A 15,539-nucleotide genomic window follows, 5' to 3' on the forward strand; every position below is an offset into this window, starting at 1 on the left:
AAGAGAGATCATCTACAAGCATGATGTGTGGCTACAGACTATATACAGGATTTATAATTGGGTGGTTCGAGCCCTGAATGATTATTGGCTGACAGCCATGGTACAGACCGTATCCATGAATATGACAAACCTAAATTTTTACTGCTCTAATTATGTTGGTAACCAGTTTATTATAGTCAATAAGTTACTCGGGAGTTTGTGGTATATGGCCAATATACCGACGGCTAAGGGCTGTTCTTAGAACACAACGCAATGCGGAAGTGCCCGGATACGCCTTAGCGGTGGTATATTGGGCCGTATACCACACCCCATCGGGCCTTATTGGTTAAATATAACAAACCCCAAATATCTGCACTGATGATACATGACATAATACATGAGCAATCCTTTGGTATGGACTCACTAAGTTGTCCGGGGCAGTACTGAAAACACACACACAAACACATACAGAACACACACACAACACACAGACACAACACACACAGCACACACACAACACACCACACACACAACACACCACACGCCACACACACACACACACACACACACAACAGGCACACTGCACATACACACACCTGGATGAGGACTATATCACACACACACACAAGACATGCATACTACATAGAAACCAACATCACTACCTGAAATGACAACAATAAACAGCATTATATAATAAAATCCAAACCGACAATTTTTGAGTGCGCACACACACACACACACACAACAACACACGGCACACACTATGGACCAGCACACACACAGACAGTCCGACCACCGCACCGGACATCACACACAGTCCATTCACACACACACACAACACACACCACACCACACCACACACCACACACACAGACACACATCACTGGCTCTACCACACAGCTGTTGGTGTATACTCAACTGGCAAAGCTGTCCAGCATTACAGCTGTTGGGTGGTTCTCCTAGTGTATGACTGGGGGGGCAGTGGATGGGGGACATACCGATATAGATGGCCGCTCCATCCTTGACTGGGACTGGTGCCCAAAATGAACTGGAACCTGCTGTGAGGGCAGAATAAGACAAGATTGGCATCTGCGCCGCAGTCAAAGCCCGCTAACAGACTAGGTTTGAAAAGAAAGAGAGATACAGTGTAGCAGAGAGAGAGAGAGAGAGAGAGAGAGAGAGAGAGAGAGAGAGAGAGAGAGAGAGAGAGAGACCAGAGGAGATACCTACTAGATTCTAATGGAGGGTGGGACGTGTCTGGGATTCTTGGGATATCACTGTAATCAGCCAAAGAGACATATCAGTCAAAGTCACACTACAATCTGACAGGACAGTATAACACAAGTCCACAGACACCATTGTTAAGCGTTGCCTTGACTGCAACATATTGGTAGGTAAAAACAGAAGGGAAGAGTAGGGTCAATGTAAAAGGACTAGGATAAATAAACAAAAATGTTACAACCCAGTATACACTTTTACAATCCCTTATTGCGGCTACTAATTTGGCCATTCTTCAGCTCTATGGTCACATGGTGTGGGGGTGGGTGGTGTGGGGTGGGGGGCTTGGGTAATTTGGGTTGGAAGGGGACACTAATACTGTAGCTTTACTTACTGATAGACTTTATACACCCTTCGCAAGTGTTTGGAAATAAATATTTTTTTTTAGGAAGGAGCAAAACAAGTCAGAAAGAGACAACTGTTCAAAATAAAAACCAAATGTATGTACAGTACCAGACAAAGGTTTGGACACCTACTCAAGAGAGAATGTCAAGAGAGTGCAAAGCTGTCATCAAGGCAAAGGGTGGCTACTTTAAAATACATTTTAGTTTGTTTAACACTTTTTTATTTACAACATGATTCCATATGTGTAAATTCATAGTTTTGATGTCTTCGCAATTATTCTACAATACAGAAAATATAAAAAATTAAGAAAAACCCTTGAATAAGTAGGTGTGTCAAAACTTTTGACTGGTACTGTATGTGGATGGAGTGTGTGAACAATGAAACTCAATTAAATTGAGACCAATTCTGTTTCATCCCCTTCTCCTCAAATTGCACTCGTTCACTCGACATTAAAAAAATGTCAAACATCGGATTGATGTTTTGAATTGTTTGAAGCGAGTTTCCACCCTAATTCTTACACCAGTACATTCCTTGTAAATCCATGAGGGGAAGTGTAGGAACGTACAACTTGGAAAGAAAGGGGGGGAACTAAATTGGCGATGGACTAACCTAAGCATTATCTCACCAGTACTAAATATACGAGTACTAAATATACAAACAGAGACTTGATCAGAGAGTATCTATCAGGGTTCACCGTCTTTTCATCAAAGGTAAGAGACTCTTATTCCTGACTTACCCAATGGGCCGAGACACCACTAGTTCCACTTGAGGTTCTGCTTGGGAATTGAGAATGATATTATAAACTTCTTTCTGGGTTGCTCCTGGCAACATCTTGCCGTTCCACTGCAGAACCTCATCCCCTGAAAATACACAATGACCTGTCATTCTTCAAAACCTACACACATACACACACGTGTACTCACACTTACACACACCATAGGAGGCTGGTGGGATGAGCTTTAGGAGGACGGGCTCATTGTAATGGCTGGAATGGAATAAAATAAATGGAACCGTATTGAACACATCAAGCATATGAGTACCACACGTTTGACTTTGTTCCATTTATTCCATTCTAGCCATTACAATGAGCCCTTCCTTCTATAGCTCCTCCCACCAGCCTCCACTGACACACACCACACACACACACACACACTCTGTGCATACCTGCTCGAAGGTGTCCCACGATGTCGGCCAGACTGCCCTTCTTGACTACAGTGATGAAGGCTCCCAGTCTGCCCGCCTCTGTGACCCTTCCCCCAACCACCTGAGAAAACACATGCACACATACACACAAACACACACACATAGTCATGTACACACACATGCACGTACACACACACACACACACACACACACATACAGACACAAAAACAGTCTAGCCACAGTGTGGTTGTGTCTGGTGTGAGCTCTGACCTTCAGCCCCAGCGGTGCTCCGGCCTCTTTGGGCATAGCACTCCTCTTGCTCAGGGTGATTCGGCCAATTAGATGGTCACCCTCTTTGGACGGCTGCCATGTCACAGGATGCTGTGAACAACACTGATTCAATCAGCAGCCTGGGAGCAAACACATTACCCCTCTTTCCCTCTGTCTCTATCTGTCTCATTTATACAGACACAAACACACACTCACTTCAACAGATAGAAAAATAGATTCGGTCACTTACATGCCACACAGTGGGGTCCGGCGGGTAGCACTCCCAGTCCCCTAAATGAGAGAAGAGATCAACTCAAACAGGAGAAGAAGACAGAAGGAGACATACACACACACACCCACCCACCCACACCCACCCACACACACACACTCACCCACCCACCCACACCCACACACACACACACACACACACACCCACACACACACACACACACACACACACCTGTCTCTTATACACATCTAGATGTGTATAAGAGACAGGTGGTATACACTGCACATACCAGCTCAACTACCACTATACACAACAGAGCCAGATCTGGACCTCCTTCATAACAACTGTGTTTACAGAAGCAGGACAGAGTTCATTGAATATTTAGCTTCACTTCACCAGAATCACCCAGGACTTGACGACCTTCTCCTCTTAGAGATTGAGAAAGAAAGAGAGTCTACACGTGATGTATGTTTGTTGAGCTCTTCATGGTTGTTGAGCAAACTTTCACTAGAAAGTCTAGTTAAAGGAAGGAAATATACGACCTCACTACTGTTGTACTTACGTACGCCGTAACGCACCTACAAACTAAAAGTGTGTGCACATGCAGTCACAGAATGATTTAAATGCCTGAACACTCCTCCTGTGCCAACTCAAGCATCTTAACCCGCCTCGGTCCAAACTAAAAAAGGAAACATGGCTCGCTACTGCACTGGTATGTTTAGAACTAGTTTTGACAAATCTCTTCTTCCTCTCTCATATGATCTATTAGTCAGAGAGCTTTGTCTGGTTTCAATCTAGGTTGGCATGTGGAACAAATGGCATGAAATTAAAGCAGACTGAAGCCTATTCTTCTCAATGCCGTGTATACAGTAGTAGACTATATATTCAAAAGTATGTGGACACCACTTCAAATTAGTGGATTTGTCTATTTCAGCCACACCTGTTGCTGACAGGTGTATAAAACCAAGCACCAAACCATGCAAACTCCATAGACAAACATTGGCAAAAGAATGGCCTTACTGAAGAGCTGAGTGACTTTTGGATGCCACCTTTCCAACAAGTGACTTTGTCAAATGTCTGCACTGCTAGAGCTGCCCCGGTCAACTGTAAGTGGTGTTATTGTGAAGTGAAAACGTCTAGGAGCAACGACGGCTCAACCGCTAACAGGACCGCCGAATGCTGAAGAGCGTAGCGCGTAAAATGTATCTGTCCTCGGTTGCAATATTCACTACCAAGTTCCGAACTGCCTCTGGAAGCAATGTCAGCACAAGAACTGGTCGTCGAGGTTTCCATGGCCAAGCAGCCTCACACAAGCCTAAGATAACCATGTGCAATGCAAAGAGTTGGCTAGAGTAGTGTAAAGCTTGCCGCCATTGGAATCTGGAGCAGTAGAAACACATTCTCTAGAGTGGTGAATCACGCTTCACCATCTAGCAGTCCGACGGACGAATCTGGGTTTGGTGGATGCAAGGAGAACGCTACCTGCCTGAATGCATAGCACCAACTGTGAAGTGGAGGCATGGTCTGGGGCTGTTTTTCATGGTTCGGGTTAGGCCCCTTAGTTCCAGTGAAGAGAAATCTTAACTCTACAGTATACAATGACATTCTGGACGATTCTGTGCTTCCAACTTTGTGGCAACAGTTTGGGGAAGGCCCTGATTAATTGGAACACCGACTGTAAGCCAGGCCTAATCGCCCAACATCTGTGCCCGACCTCACTAATGCTCTTGTGGCTGAATGGAAGCAAGTCCCCGCTGCAATGTTCCAATATCTAGTGGAAAGCCATCCCAGAAGAGAAGAGGCTGTTATAGCTGCAAAAGGGGGACCAACTCCATATTAAACGCCCATGATTTTGGACTGAGATGTTCGACGAGCAGGTGTCCACATACTTTTGGTCATGTTGTGTAACTACCTTCTCCTTCTAGAAAATGTGATGTATCTACAGAGTTTACAAAAAAATAAGAACACCTTCCGAATATTGAGGACCACCCCCCCCCCCCCCTCAGAGCAGCCTCAATTAGTCGGGGCATGGACTCTACAAGGTGTCGAAAGTGTTCCACAGGGATGCTGGCCCATGTTGACTCCAATGCTTCTCATTGTTTCGTAAAGTTGGCTGGATGTCCTTTGGCTGTTGGACCATTCTTGATACAGACGGAAACTGTTGAGCATCAAAATCCAGTTGTGTTGCAGTTCTTGACCCAAACCGGTGTGCCCGGTACCTCCTACTACCATACCCCGTTCAAAGGCACTTAAATGAGTCCCTCCAGGATTCCGCGATTCTGCGATCGCATAATTCAATGCAAAATCAACCAATCAGCTCATATTATGTGAGAGCTCGCAATTTTGACCAATCCCCGCACTTTTAGCGTATAAAAGGGTCCAATTAAAAGCGGGTTTGTAATTTTGACCAATTACTGCACTGTTATCGTGGAAAATGGCCCAATCCAACCACACGTCAACAACATTTTTCCCCCCCTGGTCTGTCGGCGTATTCATGTGCGAAGATGATGGCTGACTGTTGATGGCTGACAGGCAGTACAATGAACAGAAATCAATCTCATTTGCCAACAAAAACAGCTAACGACCGTGCAAAACAATTTCCAAATGTTTTTGGAAACTAGAGAAAGTCGACAATTAACAGTCCTTTTGAATCAGCAAAGCACATGAGAATGTCAGAACAGTTCCCACATCAGCGGCAGACCACCATGACTGAAGTGGTAGCAGGGAAGACCGTGGCAAGCGCTGAAAGAATCAAGGTGAGTGGCGTTTTGCTCCGCTAACCTTGGCTTTAGTAGGGTGGTCGGCACTCTGCTCTCCCCAGTCCGTCTATGGAGAGCGCTGCTCAAAGCACTGAGTACAATTTGTCAGCTTTGCCGTTTTAAACTCTTGTAAAACTTAATACGGATCATAAAAACACAATCTCAAGTATTTTGAAGAGAAATTATTAGAAATATCGATCCTCAAATTGAAAGCGATTGATCAGCTTTGAAAAAACATTTGAGAGAGAGAGAGAGACACAGAGAGAGAGAGAGAGAAAAAAAATATGGGAGGTGCATCTCGTGTTGATAGCAAGCCCCAAGCCTGATGGAGAGGTGTGAGTGGATTATGACAGAGCTGTTTGTTCAGGAAAATAAACACAATTGAGCACTTTAGATGTTTCTTATTGTTTTTTTTCACATATGWCTTTATTGCTTTATATGAAATTAACGTAATAAAAAAAACATTGCAAAATGTATCGCACAATTTCAGAAAATCTACCCCAAAATCAAGCATTTTTGGCCTCAGAAATCACAAAAAGATACACATACACACACACACTATCCCTGTCTCAATTGTCTCAAGGCTTAAAAATCCTTCTTTAACCTGTCTCCTCCCCTTCATCTACACTGATTGAAGTGGATTTAACAAGTGACATCAATAAAGGATCATAGCTTTCACCTGGATTCACCTGGTCAGTCTATGTCATGGAAAGAGCAGGTGTTCCTTAATGTTTTGTACACTCAGTGTATCCCAAACATACAGGATAACAGAGTCTGACTGTCTAGGCCTATAGTTAGTACTGTAGGACATGCTAAGGTAAATAGCTAGGACATGGCTAGGTACAGGGGCATGGTTAAAACTAACATTAGTAGTCACATAGCTGAGACGATGTTACAGAAGCATTGAATGTTATTTCCAATGGCTCCAGGGTTGCAGTCTGTCCTAGCTCTGTCAGCCAGGGTCACATGTGGTCAGGGCAGGGTAAACCTATCCTGAAACCCTCAGGCCAAGCAACGGCCAGAATATCATATACACAAAAGCGCACGCACACAAGCGCACGCACACACACAATGCCGTCACACACGCACGCACTCAACAGCCAAACCCATATCCGCTGAATAATGTTAATGAACATGTTTGCTCAGGAGAAAATGATCTGAGATCAGGTACAATGATTACATTATATGTACACTATACATTAATATATAGACTCCAAGAACATTCTTCCACATTAAGAGACGATTTGTCAAATACCACTATCCTTCATCTAATAATCTCATAAGAACAGCCTATGATTACCTGTAATAAAGTAGAATGCGACCTCGAGTTTGGAATGTTACAATGAAGAAAGCAGACTGAGCCTGAACAGCTCACTAGTCACTACTAGTTACAATCACCTGCAACGTGTGTGTGTTAAAAGGTGAGCACAYACACACACACTTTCTCACACCATGAGAGAGCCCTGTGTTTTAAATTGTGCCCAGCATGTCTTCTAAACAAGAGAGTGCACAGTCTTACTACACACTCGTACCTCTTTCACTGCAGTGTGGGATGCATACAGTATCGGTAAGCTCTTTCACGGAGTGGGAGGAAGCTGGCCCTAGCAGCTGATCTGAAGTTAGTGTTGCATTGTGTCCCTTCATGGTTATGGTTAAGATTTGGCGAGGTTAAGCTGAACCTAGATCTGTGTCTATGTGAAACTTGGACTCTCTCACCTCTCTTACCTCTCTCACCTCTCTCGCTGACACTCTCAATCTCGGCGTCCTCACAGCTGCTATACTCCGGCGTGGTCCCTCCCTCTTCCTCTGAGCTGCTGACAGATGTCTGTCTCTTCCCGGCACCGCCACGTTTTGACTTGTAGGGCCGTGGCGGGGGCGGCCGCAGAGACTCTGACTGGTCCGAGCTGAGCGAATCATTGCGCAGCATGCTCTCAGCCTTCTCCCGTTTGGACCGGCGCAGGAGGGGATCCTGACCGGGTCCGGGGCCTGGGGCTGTCCCAGGAGGCTCCCTGAGTTCTGGGGGCTGGAGCTGTGGAGGGCCGAGGCCCTGTGGCCCTCTAGTGCCCCCCACCACCGTCCTCTGGCCCAGCATAGCCTCAGGCTGGCCCCCAATGCCCCCAACACTCTCAAACCCAATCCCCATCCCAACCCCCCTGCCTCGCCCCTGGGGCTGTAGAGGGTGCCTGCCCCCCAGTGGCTCCACTGGCTGGGCTAAATGTCGGGGGGCGTTGGGGTCTATGTGGTAGCCCTCCTCTGTCCATCGGGGGACCCCCACTCCCACAGGGTCGTGTTCCAGAGAGCGGCCCTTACTCAGCCGCCGGCCCTCCCTCCGCTCCCGCTCCCACTGGTCCCGGTCCACTGACACCTGGGTATGGAGTCTGGGGTGACCCGGCCGACGCTCACCTCGACCTTTAACGTTCTGATCGCCCGGCTTTCTCCTGGTGGGTGAAGGAGAGAGAASGAGAGAGAGAGAGCGACAGAGAGAACGGATTAGGTGTATGTCAGTTTAGAGTAAGGTTTAAGTAGGTTAAAATAAAATAAATTGTATTGGTCGAGTATACACATATTGCAGATGTTATCGCAGGTGCAGTGAAATGCTTATGTTTCTAGCTCCAACAGTGCAGTAATACCTAACAATACAAAACAATACACACAAATCCCCCAAATAAAAAATAAATGAATTTCAGAACGAGCAATGCCAGAGTCTGGAATATAAATATATACACTGTATTCGGAAAGTATTCTGGCCCCTTGACTTTTTCCACATTTTGTTAAGTTGCAGCCTTATTCTAAAATTGATAAAATTATTTGTATCAATCTACACACAACACCTCATAATGACAAAGCAAAAACAGATGTTTAGAAAATGTTGCCAATTTATTACAAATAAAATACAGAAATACCTTATTTACATAAGTATCCAGACCCTTTTCTATGAGACTGGAAATTGAGCTCAGGTGCATCCTGTTTCCATTAATCATCCTTGAGATGTTTTTACAACTTGATTGGAGTCCACCTGTGGTAAATTCAATTGATTGGACATCGTTTGGAAAGGCACACACCTGTCTATATAAGGTCCAACAGTTGACAGTGTATGTCAGAACAAAAGCAAGCCATGAGGTCAAGGAATTGTCCATAGAGCTCCGATACAGGATTGTGTCGAAGCACAGATCTAGGGAAGGGTACCAAAACATTTCTGCAGCATTGAAGGTCCCCAAGAACACAGTGGCCTCCATCATTCTGAAATGGAAGAAGTTTGGAACCACCAAGACTCTTCCTAGAGCTGGCCGCCCGGTCAAACTGAGCAATCGGGGGAGAAGGGCCTTGGTCAGGGAGGTGACTCTGACAGAAGCTCCAGAGATGGGAGAATCTTCCAAAAGGACAACCATCTCTGCAGCACCACCAATCAGTCCTTTATGGTAGAGTGGCCAGACGGAAGCCACTCCTTAGTAAAAGGCACGACGGCCCACTTGGAGTTTGCTAAGAAGCATCTAAAGGACGGACCATAAGAAACAAGATTCTCGGGTCTGTGGCAGCATCATGCTGTGGGGATGTTTTTCAACGGCAGGGAATGGGAGACTAGTCAGGATCGAGGGAAAGATGAACGGAGCCAAGTACAGCGAGATCCTTCATGAAATTCTGCTCCAGAGCGCTCAGGACCTCAGACTGGGGCAAAGGTTCACCTTCCAATAAAACAACAACCTTAAGTACACAGTAGAGGTCGACCGATCATGATTTTTCAATGCCGATTCCGATACCGATTAATGCAGGACCACAAAAAGCCAATACCGATTAATCGGCAGATTTTATATATATATTTTTGTAATAATGACAATTACAACAATACTGAATGAACAATGAACACTTATTTTAACTTAATATAATACATAAATAAAATCAATTTAGTCTCAAGTAAATAATGAAACATGTTCAATTTGGTTTAAATAATGCAAAAACACAATGTTGGAGAAGAAAGTAAAAGTGCAATATGTGCCATGTAAAAAAGCTAACGTTTAAATTCCTTGCTCAGAACACGAGAACATATGAAAGCTGGTGGTTCCTTTTAACATGAGTCTTCAATATTCCCAGTTAAGAAGTTTTAGGTTGTAGTTATTATAGGAATTTTAGGACTATTTTCTCTATACCATTTGTATTTCATATACCTTTGACTATTGGATGTTCTTATAGGCACTTTAGTATTGCCAGCCTAGTCTCGGGAGTTGATTGGCTTGAAGTCATAAACAGCACTGTGCTTCAATGATTGAGCTGCTGGCAAATGCAGTAAAGTGCTGTTTGAATGAATGCTTACGAGCCTGCTGCTGCCGATCACCGCTCAGTCAGACTGCTCTATCAAATATCAAATCATATACTTAATTATAATTAACACACAGAAATACAAGCCTTTGGTCATTAATATGGTCAAATACGGAAACTATAATTTCGAAAACAAAACGTTTATTCTTTCAGTGAAATACGGAACCGTTCCGTATTTTATAGAACGGGTGGCATCCATAATTCTAAATATTGCTATTACATTGCACAACCTTCAATGTTATGTCATAATCATGTAAAATTCTGGCAAATTAATTACGGTCTTTGTTAGGAAGAAATGGTCTTCACACAGTTCGCAACGAGCCAGGCGACCCAAACTGCTGCATATACTCTGACTCTGCTTGCACTGAACGCAAGAGAAGAATATTGCCTGCTGACATGAATTTCTTTTAACTACATATGCAGGTAAAAAAAATATGGATTTGTGTATTGATTTTAAGAAAGGCATTGATGTTCATGGTTAAGTACATTTGCGGAACGATTGTGCTTTTCTCGCGAATGTGCTTTTATTAAATCATCACCCGTTTGGCGAAGATGAAGTAGGCTGTGATTCGATGATAAATTTAACAGGCACCGCATTGATTATATGCAATGCAGAACAAGCTAGTTAACCGAGTAATATCATCAACCAYGTGTAGTTAATTAGTGATTATGTGAATATTGATTGTTTTTTATAAGATAAGTTTAATGCTAGCTAGCAACTACCTTGGCTCCTTGCAGCCACAAGGTCCTTTTGACGCTGCACTCGCGTAACAGGTGGTCAGCCTGCCACGCAGTCTCCTCGTGGATTGGAATGTAATCGGCTATAATCGGCGTCCAAAAAGGCAGATTACCGATTGTTATGAAATCTTGAAATCGGCCCTAATTAACTGGCCAACCCGATTAATCGGTCGACCTGTAGTACACAGCAAAGACAACGCAGGAGTGTCTTAGGGACAAGTGAATGTCATTGAGTGGCCCAGCCAGACCCCGGACTTGAACCCGATTTAACATCTCTGGAGATACCTGAAAATAGCTGTGCAGCGACAGTCCTCATCCAACCTGACAAAGCTTGAGAGGATCTGCAGAGAAGAATGTGAGAAACTCCCCAAATACAAGTGTGCCAAGCTTGTAGCGTCATACCCAAGAAGACTCGAGGCTGTAATTGCTGCCAAAGGTGCTTCAACAATGTACTGAGTAAAAGGTCTGAATACTTATGTAAATGTGATATAAATTTGCAAACATTTCTAAAAACCTGTTTTTGCTTTGTCATTATGGGGTATTGTGTGTAGATTGATGAAGGGGGGAAAACAATTTAATCAATTTTAGAATAAGGCTGTTACGTAACAAAATGTGGAAAAAGTGAAGGGGTCTGAATACTTTCCAAATGCACTGTATGTATATGATGGTGTGTACAGACAGTATGGACAGTATATGAATATAAAAGGTGTGTACAGTAGTAGTTAAATAGGATGAGCCTTGACTAGAATGCAGTATATATGTACACTGAGTAAACTGAGTATAAGAACACCTTCCTAATGTTGAGTTTGAGGCATGGCCTCTACAAGGTGTTGAAAGCGTTCCACAGGGATGCTGGCCCATGTTGACTCCAAAGCTTCCCAAAGTTGTGTCAAGTTGGCTGGATGTCCTTTGGGTGGTGGACCATTCTTGATACACACGGGAAACTGTTGAGTGTGAAAAACCCAGCAGCGTTGCAGTTCTTGACAAAAATCGGTATGTCTGGCACATACTACCATACCCTGTTCAAAGGCACTTAAATATGTTGTCTTGCCCATTCACCCTCTGAATGGCACAAATACACAATCCATGTCTCAATGGTCTCAAGGGTTAAAAATCCTTCTTTAACCTCTCCTCCCCTTCATCTACACGGATTGAAGTGGATTTAACAAGTTACATCAATATGGGATCATAGCTTTCACCTGGATTCACCTGGTCAGTCTGTGTCATGGAACTAACTGTTGTTCTTAATTGTTTTGTATTCTTAGTGTATATATGAAGTATGTAAACATTATTAAAGTGACCAGTGTTCAATGACTATGTACATGGGGCAGCAGTCACTAAGGTGCATTGTAGAGGTTTACAGGTTAACCATTTGTGTGTTCATGGCCATGGCTTACGGCGGCTCGCTACGTGACCGGAGGTCCATTCCGGGTGCCAGTCCTGGGTCACCGGGGTGATTGGGGTCGAGGGGCCCCAGGGGGACTTGGAAGTGGGAACGGAGCTTCTTGTCACCGGGGTTCAGGCCACACATGGCCGGGTCACTGATGCCTGAGCCTAGACCTGGCTTCCCTGGACCTGAGAACCACTCCCCTGGCTTAGTGAGGATCTCCTGCTGCTTACGGCAGTTATTACACACCCACATCACCTGGAGGAACACAGATACTTAGATGTATTATATGGTTATTATACAGTTATTAAACATCCACATCACCTGGAGGGAGAGGTTATAACACCGTTATTACCCAGCCAAATCACCTGGAGGGAGAGCTTATAACACAGTTATTACTCAGCCACACCACCTGGAGGGAGAGGTTATAACACATGTATTACACAACCACATCACCTGGAGGGAGAGTTTATAACACAGTCATTACCCAGCCAAATCACCTGGAGGGAGAGCTTATAACACAGTTATTACTCAGCCACACCACCTGGAGGGAGAGTTTATAACACAGTTATTACTCAGCCACACCACCTGGAGGGAGAGGTTATAACACAGTCATTACCCAGCCAAATCACCTGGAGGAAGAGGTTATAACACATGTATTACACAACCACATCACCTGGAGGGAGAGGTTATAACACAGTTATTACACACTCACATCACCTGGAGGAAGAGGTTATAACACAGCTATTACCCAGCCACATCACCTGGAGGAAATTGATACATAGAGTACTGCATTTGTTTGTTAAAATCTAAATAATTTACATGGATATAATTATTTAAAGGCCAAGTTGCTTTATCAATAGTTGGTTAGCAACTTACTTGGTACATATTGTATTGAATATCACATGAGAACAGCATTGTGTTGTGTATAGTGAGTAGCTATTATTATCACAAGTAATTAAGATAAGCACTGAGCCAATTTGAATAGCGACAGACCAACTGTGAAGTTCAGCATCACACACAAACTATGGCTTAGAAACAGACAGAGAGGAATCAGGGGGGACCCTCTGTTCACCAGATTCCATAAGACTCCCTGATGGCTCCTTAAAGAGAACTAAAATAAAACACCATGGCATGTTCCATATTTTCCCTCTCTCTCCCCCTCTCGTCCCCCTTTCTCTCACTCTCTCCTCCTCCAGATTGCTTTTGATTAAAAAGCCACAAAAGCCGAGGAGAAAACAGCCACACACCGACGCAGTTCTATTTATCCCACCATCCACCAGGCAGGCAGGCAGGCAGGCAGGCAGGCAGGCAGGCAGGCGCACGCACGCACGCACGCACGCACACACACACACACACACACACACACACACAAACGCACACACACACAGTGCTTTGCTGAAGATATCCACCAACCCACCGATTCCTGCTGCCAGACCTAAGTAGCCGATCCCTGCCAGACCCAAGCAGCAGATCTGTGCCAGCACCAAGCATAGATCTCCCGCCTTGCCTGCTGCTGCAACATAGCGCCAGAACACACACACAATCCCTGACAGGGCAACCCTCCAACAGAACACACTCTCCATGAGCGCACAGTCGCATATGCCTCCTGCCACGTCCACTGCTGCTGTCCTAGTTTATCACACAACAGCCAACTTTACTAGTCAGCTATAGTGGCACCGATCGTTCCCAGTTGAAAGTCTATGTTAATGTGGGTGACACTTTCCATAAGACACCTGTGTACGATGTTTTTATAGTGCTTAGTATCGTCTATAGTGCATTATTAGAATGCTTAAATGTGTAAGTGCCTTTTCCTCTCTCTCTCTCTCTCTCTCTCTCTCTCTCTCTCTCTCTCTCCTGTCTTTAGCTCTCTCTCTGTCTCTCTCTCTTGCCAGCTCTCTGTTTGTCTCTAGCTCTCTCTCTGTCTTCTAGCGTCTCTCTGTCTCTAGCTCTCTCTCTTCTCTAGCTCTCTGCTCTTCGCTCTTCTGGTTGCTAAGCTCTTCTCTGCACTTGTCTCTAGGCTCTCTGTCTTTTGTCTCTAGCTCTCTGTTTTGGTCTTTCTCTCTCTGTCTTTGTCTTCTGTCTCTCTTGTTTCTCGTCTGCTCTCCTTCTTCTGTCTGTCTCTCTGTCTCTGTCTCTCTTGTTCTCTCTCTCTCTTTCTCTCCTGTCTGTCTCTCTGTCTCTAGTCTCTGGGGTTCTTTCTGGTCATGTTGATATGTTGCTGTTGGAAGTGGGAGTGTGTGTAAAGGCTTTGTGTTTTGCTTGCAATCTGCCGCGACTATGATCCATCCAGCCGACTGGCTGCCTCCTATCAGAGGGGTGATCTAATACCAGGACTTACTCCTGGATTATCTGTGGCCTTCCATGGAAAAGAAACAGCCAGACGTCTTAGGGTTCTGCACTGCCTGCAAATGTTAGTCCATTTGTATTGGTGACATCTGGACCTTGATTAGTGATTCAAGGTCCAGAATGTGAGGCAAAATGGTGGAGTGAGCGTTTATTCAATGTTGGCAAAGTTTTCTTGCCAGCGGTGACCTGGAACATATATTGTTTACCTTTTTTTGTTTTTTACTGCTCTCTCCGGGACTGACCGCCCGCGTCCTTCCTCTCATGTCATCGTCTCATACGGAGGGTTCTGTCTCTTCTCTCTATTCTCCAGGCCTTCAATTCGCGTCCTCTGCCCCGGTCTTGGCTGCTCCTCTCTCATCTCAGCTCTCAGGCCTTCTAATCTCTCTCTTCCTGCGTCTCTCTGTCTCTCTCTCTTCCTCCTCGCCTATCCTGCTCTCTTCGCTATTGAGTGAAGAATCTCTCTCGTCTACTCTCTCGCTGCCTTGCGTCTCTCTCTCTCCTCCGCCCCTTCATCTCTGTCATTCTCCCTCTCGCTCAATTCCTTTCTCTCTCTGACTGCTCTCTCTCTAGTCATCATCTGTCCACCTCTGTCGCTCACCTCGTCTTCTCTCTTCTCCTCTCTCCGACATGCTCTCAGTCTCGTTCCTCTCTTCGTTCTCTCTCACTCTTCCTGTCCGCTTCGTCCTTCTCTCTCTCCTCCCCCTCTCTCTTCGCTCATCTCGTTCTGTCTCTTCACGAGGCGCTTTGG

General features: G+C 44.9%; 1 pseudogene; it reads right to left on the minus strand.

Annotated features, from left to right (window-relative positions):
• Positions 1-15,539, minus strand: part of LOC111951711 (regulating synaptic membrane exocytosis protein 1-like) — an 80,028-nt pseudogene that overhangs the window by 26,646 nt on the left and 37,843 nt on the right.

Source organism: Salvelinus sp. IW2-2015, linkage group LG25 (assembly GCF_002910315.2).
Source record: "Salvelinus sp. IW2-2015 linkage group LG25, ASM291031v2, whole genome shotgun sequence".
Taxonomy (NCBI): Eukaryota; Metazoa; Chordata; class Actinopteri; order Salmoniformes; family Salmonidae; genus Salvelinus; species Salvelinus sp. IW2-2015.